Below are 10,374 nucleotides of genomic sequence, written 5' to 3' on the forward strand. Positions count from 1 at the left end.
TGCATTGTGACATTTTATATAGGTATACAGGGTATAAAGGGAATTTCACTGTGACAGTAAATGCATGGTAACTATTTACTATAACTGCATTTTATGTTATATATGAACTTATTGTAAGTCATTTGCTAAATGTCAAAATTGTAAATTGATTTGTTTAGATATAAACTATTTGATATTTTCCTGGCTATGATTTTAGATGATGAGTCGACGATGATGATGAGCCTACTTCTTCATTTCCACATCGTGGAAAAACAAACTTTTTTCTGTAAATCAGACTTAGCACCATGCACATGCTCACATAGACATCAAAGGGGGCTTGAGCCCCTGCCCTTTTATCCATCTGTAAAAAGTGCCCTCTCCAGACCATGAATGCTGTTTTTACATAATTACTATATATATATATATATATATATATATATATATATATATATATATATATATATATATATATATATTTGTGTGGTAAGCAGGAAGTGCATAGAATGTTAGAGAGGCAGGGGTTGACATTTCTAAAACGGCCTTTTGATGAAAATAGTAGGCCCCCAACCTCCACGCATTCTGCTGTGACGCGTTGTGAGCTTGAAGGTGTACTATTTTTCATGTATTTTATAGTAATTATGTATTTGTATAATTTACAGATCGACCATGGGCTCGTGTACGAGTTCAGCAGACCCGGTGGAGCCCTTCCGGAGGAGCCTGGCTGGAGTGAAACAGAATGGAGCCCCAGGCCCTGTGCAGGCTGAATGACACACACGCACGCACGCACGCACGCACGCACACACACATATACACTCTGTACTGTAGACATGTAGTGTCACAGTAGTGTCACAGTGAGATAAAGAGAACCCTGAAAGCTGAAGCAGGATTCAGGCTGAAGCTCATGTCACTGTGTCAATGTTCTGCACTGCTCTTACTACTGCTCTTACTTCTCTTACACACTAAAAGTGTGTAAAAAGACACTTTTTCTTGTTTTTATTTTTTTGAATTTGTTTGTAAACAACCACTGATCATAGGTGTGATGTTACTGAAGCCAGCAATAAAAGGCTAAAGAGAGATTTCTGCCTGAAAATGTATTCTTCACAAAAATGCATTTTTCTCAGCTTTATGTTCTCAAAGAGCTGTTTTTAGGCCACATTCTGCAGCTTCTAGCTAATGAACAGAACAAGATAAAAACTCGAAATCTTTTTCTGTTGCAAAGTAGACATTCTATTCTTCGTTGCCATATAATTGTTGTCTTTATAGTCGAAACCAAATTTCTCCAGTAGGCCTTCAAAGATGAGCGACAATTCTCAATTTAGCTGGCAGTGGATTGAGCTTTTTGTTCAATTCTGTGGCAGTAAAAGAGTTAATCAAGTCATATGACACCAGCCACAACTCTCTTCGACAAACGGTTGATGAGTAATAGCCAAAAAAAGGAACAATCAAGTTTCGGCCAATCAGAAGAGGGGGCGGGGCTAAGTTAAACCAATTAAGGTGAAGGACTCTTAGTCAAGTCATATGATACCAGCCACAACTCTGTACGACAAACGGTTGATGAGTAACAGCCCAAAAAAGGAACAATCAATTTTTGGCCAATCAGAAGAGGGGGCACTTCCTGTTTGGCGAAGGAAGTTTGACGCTTCGCCACGGTCACGCCGTTTTCCGAAAACTCACGATTCGCACAACTTTTCATCATTAAGGTGTCTTGAGTATGCCGAGCGAAGTTGAAGTTGATCCGATTAACCCAATAGGAGGAGTTCGTTTAAGTGCGACACGTGAAAACGGCCAAAAATGTGCCAAAACGCCACTAATTAGTCAAAATGGCTGACCTCCTGTTTGTTTTTGGACATGGCGCCAAGAGACTTTTTTGTGAGTCCGGACATGATACAGGTGTGTACCGATTTTCGTACTTGTGGGTGAAACCGTATAGTGGGGCTGTTGCGTTGACATTTTGTAGGGGGCGCTGTTGCGCCATTAGGCCACGCCCCCTTTTCTTTCTTTTTAAATACGTAATTTTTCGCCACTTGTGATGTGCTTGCAAAGTTGCGCAACTTTTGGAGTACGTTTGGCGCCTCAAAAACGCGATTCATTTTGGATAAAATAATAATAATAATCTTTGCAATTACAATAGGGTCCTCACACACTGTGTGTGCTCGGGCCCTAATTAAAGTTAAAGTGTGCTATGACCTTAGCTTGGAGCTTGTCCCTGTGTCAGAGCTGGCAGCTGTAATGTCTTTAATTTAGTTATATATTCAATCATAGGACCCCACACCAGATCAAATTTCTTCGGTGATCCCCTTAAATTGAATTTGATTTTCTCCAAGTTTAGATACATCATGAGGTCTTTAAGCCATATCGATGCTTTAGGGGCCAGAGATGATTTCCACTTCAATAGAATCCTCCTTCTTGCTAATAGAGAGGCAAATGCAAGACATTGCTTTATTCCACTTCCTCTAATTTGGTGATCAACTACAACTCCGAACAGCGCCAACTCTGCACCCGGTGACAGCTCTACGTTCCAAGCTTCTGCTAGGTGTTTAAAAATATTAGACCAGTAGCCACGTAGGCGAGGACATGACCAGAACATGTGTGACATGTTCGCTGGGGACATATGACATCTATTACAAGAGTCTGTGACACTAGGATATATTTTAGATAATTTAAAATTAGTAAAGTAAATGCGATGCACAACTTTAAATTGTATTAAGTTCAGCCTAGAGCAAGAAGTGCTATCATTCACTCTCATTAGAGTATCCTTCCAAACATTATCATCTATAACCCCTCCCAGTTCGTTTTCCCAGTCTTTTTTGATTTTATCCAAAGAAATTTCTGTATGTTTAGAAATAGAACTATACATCTTTGAGATTAGCCCTTTTCCAATTTTAGCAATGTCCAATATTGTGTCAATTAGCGAGTTAGGGATCGCATTTGGGAAGGAAGTATTATATGTTTGAACAAAATCACGAACCTGGAAGTACCGGAATAAATGAGATCTTGGAAGGTTAAACTTTTCACACAATTCGCTGAAGCTACAAAATATGTTATCTCTGTACAAATCCCTTAACTTAACTAACCCTGCTCTCTGCCACAAGGCATAGGCTGCATCATTGTTGGGAGGGAGAAAAGGGTGGTTGTTCTGAATAGGGCTATGATTGGATAATCCTGTGAGATCTAGGGTAGCTCTAAATTGAGACCAGATTCTCAACGTCGAGACAACAATTGGGTTGGCTGAGAATTGTTTAGGTTGAATTGGCAATTTGGAAGTGAGTAGTGCTAAAAGTGATGTGGATGGACATGAGTTGGCTTCAAGTACACACCAATCCAATGTAGGTTCCTGTATCCAGAGTAACATTTTGTGCATATTAGCTGCCCAATAATAATTTCTGAGGTTAGGGAGTGCCAAACCACCTTCCGAGCTGTGTCTCTGTAGGAACTCTTTCTTTATTCTAGGGGGTTTTCCTTTCCATAGGAATGCAGAGATTAATTTATCTACCATTACAAAAAAAGATTTGGGTAAAAAAATTGGTAGGCTTTGAAAAAGATACAAAAAACGTGGTAGCACATTCATTTTTATGCAATTTACTCTCCCTGCAAGGGTTATATGTAAGCTATTCCAACGTTCCAAGTCCACCTTAAGCTTGTCAATTAAAGGTGGGAAATTATTTTTATAGAGGTCAAATGGTTTACCACAAATATTCACACCTAAATATTTAAAGTAGTTTTTAGAAATTTTAAAAGGGAGAGAGGTTACTGGGATTTGGAGGGCCAAATTATTTATCGGAAAACATTCACTCTTTGAGAGATTCAGTTTGTAACCTGAAAAAGAACCAAATCTGTTCAGTAGTTCCACCGTCTGGGGTATAACAGCTAACGGATCAGATATGAATAATAATAGATCATCTGCATATAAGGACAGGGTATGTACTGTGCCTCCTCTAAGTATCCCTCGCGTGAAACGGGCAGATTTAAGTGCCATAGATAGCGTTTCCACCGCGGCGGCGAAGAGCATGGGTGACAAGTTGCAACCTTGGCGTGTCCCTCTGCCGAGTGTAAAATACTGGGACCTCGTATCGTTAGTGTTTATTGATGCCTTAGGAGAAGAGTATAAAAGCTGTATCCAAGATATAAATTTAGAGGCTATACGATACCTTTTCAGGGTCTCAAATAGGTACCCCCATTCCAGCCTATCGAAGGCTTTCTCGGCATCCAAAGAGACAACCACTTCTGGTGTCACAGTGGATGCCGGAGAGAGAATGATGTTAAGTAGGCGACGAATATTGGAAAAGGAGTGACGGTTCTTCATGAACCCATTTTGATCTGAAGATATGATATTTGGCATAACAGGTTCAAAGCGTAATGCTAAGGTTTTAGCTAAGATTTTATAGTCTGCATTCAGCAGAGAGATAGGGCGGTATGAACCACACTCAGTGTGGTCCTTACCTTGTTTAGGCAGCAATATTATAGAGGCCTCCGTAAGGGTCTGGGGTAATATGCCACGGTCCAGAGAGTCATTAAACATTTTTAATAAAAGAGGAGCTAATTTATCAGTAAATTTCTTATAAAAATCAATTGGATACCCATCTGGACCAGGGGCTTTCCCACTTTGAGTTAATTTAATTGAATCTACTATTTCCCTTATATTTAATGGTTGGTCCAACTCCTCTGCTTGAGTGGCCGTTACAGATGGAAAAGCCAAGCTGTCCAGAAATCTTATCATGTCAGAGTCATCCGTTGGGGATTGAGAGGTGTAAAGCTTGGAGTAATATGTTTTGAAAGTGTCATTAATGATTGCCGGGGATACAGCTAATTCACCCTGTGGAGTCCTTATTTGTTTTATCTCCTGAGAGGATGATTTGCTCTTAATTTGATGTGCCAAAATACGTCCGGCCTTCTCACCGTGCTCATAAAAATTCCCACGCTGTCTTAACAATAATTTTTCAGTCTCTGTAGTTGAAAGTAAATTATAATTCATTTGAAGGTTTTGCCTGTCTTTAACTACTTCGGGGGATATAGACATGGACACTGTCATTCTGCTGTCAAGTTTCTGTATATTTTCCAAAAGTTGTTCCTGTTTTGCTCTTTTCATTTTATTTTGCCTTATGGAGTAGGATATGATCTCCCCTCGAACAACCACCTTTAGTGTCTCCCAGAGAAGAGACGGGGATGTATCTTCAGTATTATTAATAATAAGAAAGTCATCTATTACTTTAGAAATAGTGTCACAGAACTCCTCATCATTTAAAAGTGCCCCATTCAACCTCCAAGGGGGCCGAGATCTCTGAGGGAGACTTAGTGAAAGATCAAGTATTAATGGAGCGTGATCAGATATAACTATAGCTGAATATTCTACCTTCTCTATTGCAGATAGGAAATAATTATCAATGTAGAAATAGTCAATTCTTGAAAATGATTTATGAACATTTGAATAAAAACTGAACTGTTTTTCATTTGGGTGACAATAGCGCCATGGGTCAGAGCATCCTATTTGACTCATAAATGATGAAATTGCTTTAGCCATTTTAGAAGGTGTCTCCCGTTTTGGATGTGATTTATCCAACAGTGGGGATATTGCGCAATTAAGATCTGAGCCCAAAATTAGGCGGTGAGAATTTAAATCTGGCAGGAGTGATATTACTCTTCTAATAAATGCTTCATCGTCCCCAATTAGGAGCATACAAATTGACAAGGACCACGGCCACATCATTAAGCGTGCCTGAAACCATTACAAAACGACCATTAGGGTCCGCTATAACTTTAGTGGAGTGAAATTTTACTTTTTTATGTATTAAAATTGCTGTTCCCTTGCTCTACTACTAAAGTTAGAGTGAAAGGATTGGCCAACCCATGGCGCTTTTAACCTGTGATGGTCCTTATTAATAAGGTGGGTCTCTTGTAAAAAGGCAATTTCGGTTTTTAAATGTTTTAAGTGAGAAAAGACTCTGCCCCTCTTAACTGGGGCATTTATCCCTTTAACATTCCAGGAGACAAATCTTAACCCTCCATTTTTTATTGCATTAGCCATAATCAATTATTAGAGTACCGTAATGGGAAACATAGTACCATAAAAATAATGCCGAAATAACTTGACATATGAAGAGAGGGACAAGGGATAAAGAGAGAAAGAAATGCAAATATATAACAGCTGAGACGCACACGCACACACACACACACACACACACACACACACACACACACACACACACACACACACACACACACACACACACACACACACTGTGCCCCCATTCCCCACCACCTGAGAGAGAAAAAAAACACTCCTAACCTTTCCTAAGCTTGTCTCAAAAAATAGAGCAAGCAGCAGGACTCCAAAAAAAACTAAAAACCCTATTGTTTTTATGCAACATGTAGCCTACCCAATGAGTTGCACCAACAACCGTGCATATTAAATAATCAATCCTATCCCTGGTATGAACCCCTAACTTTTGACCTTATTTAGGCCAGTATCCACTAGTCTGCTAGAAACAGGAGGAAAAAGAAAAAGAGAGAAAAAAGAAACGATCAAACAGACTATTTCCATTATACCCATTCTGGTGGAGAATTGTCCCTTTACATTTCCCCCCGCCCCACCCCCCACACAAGCCCTCCATTCCCTATTGATCTAATCCTACTGCTACCACTACTACTACTACTAATACCAGTGATAACAATATAGGGAATAAGAGAACCTATGAAAACTATACATAGACACAAGGAGCTTTTTTTTTTAAAAGAAAAAGAAAAGAGATGAAAGAACCAAAAAAGCAACAACAACAACAAAGAAAGAAGAAAATAATAGTAATAATAAAAAAAAAAAAAAAAAAAAAAGAGTGTCACGGCCGAGCCTTTCGGCCTGGCGGAGACATTTTTAATCCGATCGGTCGTCGTTTCCTTAAAAAGGTATTAATGTATCTAAGTGCAGTACACCTCGCAACCGATGGGGTCGCATGGCTGAAAAACAACAGAAAATGGCATCTGATCGGATTAAAATGCAGTTTATTAAACAATACGAAAGATACGGGTAATTCTGCTCGAGCGTACCATACTGTGACATCTGTGAGACTTCAGTAAGCACGTTATCTTTGAAATATGAAGGTTTTGGTAGACGTACGTAGCAAATAGGATTAACTGCTCAACACGAGGTTGAAGTGAACTTATTACGTGTGCAACAGGGCTAACTGTGCTAAATGTAGCATAATCAGTGTTTGTGTAACTTCAATCAGAAGGATTATTTGACCTGATAATAAAACACAATCTACAGGCTTAACCGCCTCGCGTTGTGAGCTTGTAGAAGAGAGCAACAATAGAGTTGGGTCACGTTTTATTTGTTTATAGCCTGCAGCTAGCGCTGCAGCTAGCGCTAGCTAACGCTAGCTAGCGTTAGCCGTTAGCCACTCATAGCCAGTCAACCAGAATAGTCGACTCTAAAGTCAACTTTCCGACGGCGAGTGAACGATTGCATTCCATCCATGTTTTCTTGGCTGTCAATTTATTGTCCAAAAAAACAAACACCCTGAACGTTAGAATTAGATAGTTTAGGACGACACTGATCTATTCAATGCTAAGCTAACTCAGTGACAAAGGAAGCTTCCGCACCGGAGCTTCACAGAAGACAAACGCATACGTCACAGACGCCTCCAGGCAGGAACGGATCATTTCACCAGCGTAGAAGAAGAAACAGCGGAAGAACGGCGGAAGAATAATAAATAATAATACACAAAATCATACATTACGTGGTTAATAATTGTTCATTTGGAACACACGTGGCATTAAATTAATGGGATAAATACTGTGGGTTGCTTCGCTAAGTAATGGAGTCCCGATATTACCGCATTTGGCTACAAACGGCTAACAAAGGCTGGCTAGTTAGCATTTTAGCTAATATAAACTGGGAGGACTAACAGAATTATGTACCGATCTCTCACATTAATTAAAAAAAGTCTTATTTACATGCAGAGTTAAGCTCTGGCGTTTAAGTGAAATGTAGCCTAGATATTATGAGATGCTGTTGTGGCATTAAAAAAAAAAAGAGCAAAAAAAAAAATCATTTTGGCTACAGGGAATAATGACAGTCCCCGAGATGACTAGCTGCTGGGGGTGCTGGGACACAAATGGTATTATGCTGCAGATTGCTACATAATGTTCCTTCTGCACTTTGGCTTTAACTTAACATATTATGACAACAGTATAGTCTTACTTGCAGTTTTGGTCCTTTTGGGCTTCCATACAGCTGCTCCATGTTGTCAGAGTTATGTTTACATCCGCGAGTGGGAGGAGAAAAGGGCGCATGCGACAAAAGAAAAAAAAGAAAAGAAAAGGGACTTTTTAACAGATTAAACAGGCATTATTTCTCCTCCGAGGCTGCGGTTTCCTCCGTGGGGGCCGGGGACACACTGGGGATGTTGTTGTAGTATTCTTCAGCCTCGTGTGGCGTTAAGAAGAGGTGGATTTTGTCATCATGCAAAACTCTCAGTTTGCATGGGTTGTGTTGAAATCCACGGAAAGCTCCGATGTCGACAAACCGCTGTGTGATGGAATTAAACCCACGTCTGATTCGGGCGGTCTCGGCCGAGATGTCCTGCTTGAACGTCAGCTTAGCCCCGTCGTGTATGATGTCCTTCAGCTGTGACTTGCGGTAGACCAACTCCTTATCCTGAAACTTCAAGAACCGTATGAGGACCGCCCGGTTCTGTTCAGGCTTCCCTGAAGCCAACGTGCGATGAACCCGCTCCAGGGTGAAGGACTGGTCGGGTCCCAGCCCCATCCACTGCGGCAGCATTTTGTTGACAAAGTCATAAAGCGACTGCTGCTTCTCCGCCCGTGGATTTAGCCCAAAACACCGCAGATTTTTTCTACGACTGCGGTCTTCTTGCTCCACCACTTTGGACTCGAGGTAAGTTATTCGTTTGATGGCCGAGCCAAGAGTCTTTTCTGTTTCATCCAGTGTTTCTTCTGACTTTAATATGCGACCTTCAGCCTCCACAATGCGCGCTGTGTTGACGTTAACCTCTTGTTGTACAGCTGTTCTTCTCCAGTGTAGCCAGCGACTTCTCCATGGTAGACAAACGAGTCACAATTTTGTCTAGCTTTAGACCAAAGTCAGCTCGGAGTAGTCTGATCTCCTTCAGTACTTCGTCGTTGGCCATGCGGCTGCAGGCGGTGTGATTGTTTGCGGCGTCGGGGTTGTTTCAGCCCTGCCTTTGTTGGAACGTAAAAAAATCTCACACACCTTAGCAGGAATGGAAGCAGGATCTTTCCTTGGCATGTTCTGAGGCTTTGGTCGACAAATTAGCAGACAAATGTACAGTTCATACTATAATTCCATGCACGGTTGTGCAGAGCAACGCCACTAGGTCGCCATCTTAACGTGACGTCACGCTGATTAATTACAAATCTAATGTGTGTACTTTTAGGTTTTCTGAAAAAAAAACTCGTTATCTGTGGTATTCTAACCTTTTCATGTCAAGGACCCCTAGAATATGTATTTGAAACAGACCCCCATCTCAAAATATCACCCCCCCAAAAAAACTATAGGTTTAGTGATGAGTCATCACTTTTCACAGTTTTGTGGGGGTAATGTTTAGCCCAAGGAATGTTTTTTTTCGTAAACTTTCCCCAACTACTCTCTCACCTGTGGATCCTGGCCTGGTATTCCACCTTCTGCAGCGCCATCTGCTGCCGGAGCTCAGCCAGGAGGGAGTGGAGGTCCTCTGGTTCCTCTGGTTCCTCCTCAGCCAGGAGGGAGTGGAGGTCCTCTGGTTCCTCTGGTTCCTCTGTCTCCTCCACAGGGTACCGAGGCCGAGGCCGGGGCCGAGGCCGGGGCTCCTGGAGGTCTGACGAGGACTCCTGGAGGTCCGAGGGTCCGGAGGGGAGGAACACCTCAGAGCTGCCCGTGCTCAGACGCTCGTCCGTGGGGCCCGAGGAGGACGACTCCGGGGTGTTGGGATGGAAGACGTCGCCGTCGTCTTCGTCTCCCACGTCGTCATCGCCGTCGACATGATCGTTGTCGTCATCATCATTCTTGTTGTCCTCTGCAAGGTTATGATAGTTTGGGTTACACATCGGCACTCTGAAATAATCGCTATTCCGACGACCTAAATCTAACCCTGACACCTGAACCTAACCATAACCAGTACAACTAACGCTGGTGAAGGCTAATCCGGTGAAATGCTAACCTGCCGACGCTGGTGAATGCTAACCTGGTTTCGGAATGAAGAACTTCCCCCAATAGTTAGGGATGTTTCATTATAGTTCGTTTTGATATTTTTTTCTAATTCAGTTAATTTGAATTGTTTTTTATAGCGTGTTTGCACATTTTTAAATTTCTATTATTTTTATTTTTATATATATATTTTTCTTGTTTTCATACTTTTGGTTATTTGTCAGGTGCAGGAAGTC

Source organism: Nannobrachium achirus (genome assembly GCF_963921795.1).
Source record: "Nannobrachium achirus genome assembly, contig: SCAFFOLD_191, whole genome shotgun sequence".
Classification (NCBI taxonomy): Eukaryota; Metazoa; Chordata; class Actinopteri; order Myctophiformes; family Myctophidae; genus Nannobrachium; species Nannobrachium achirus.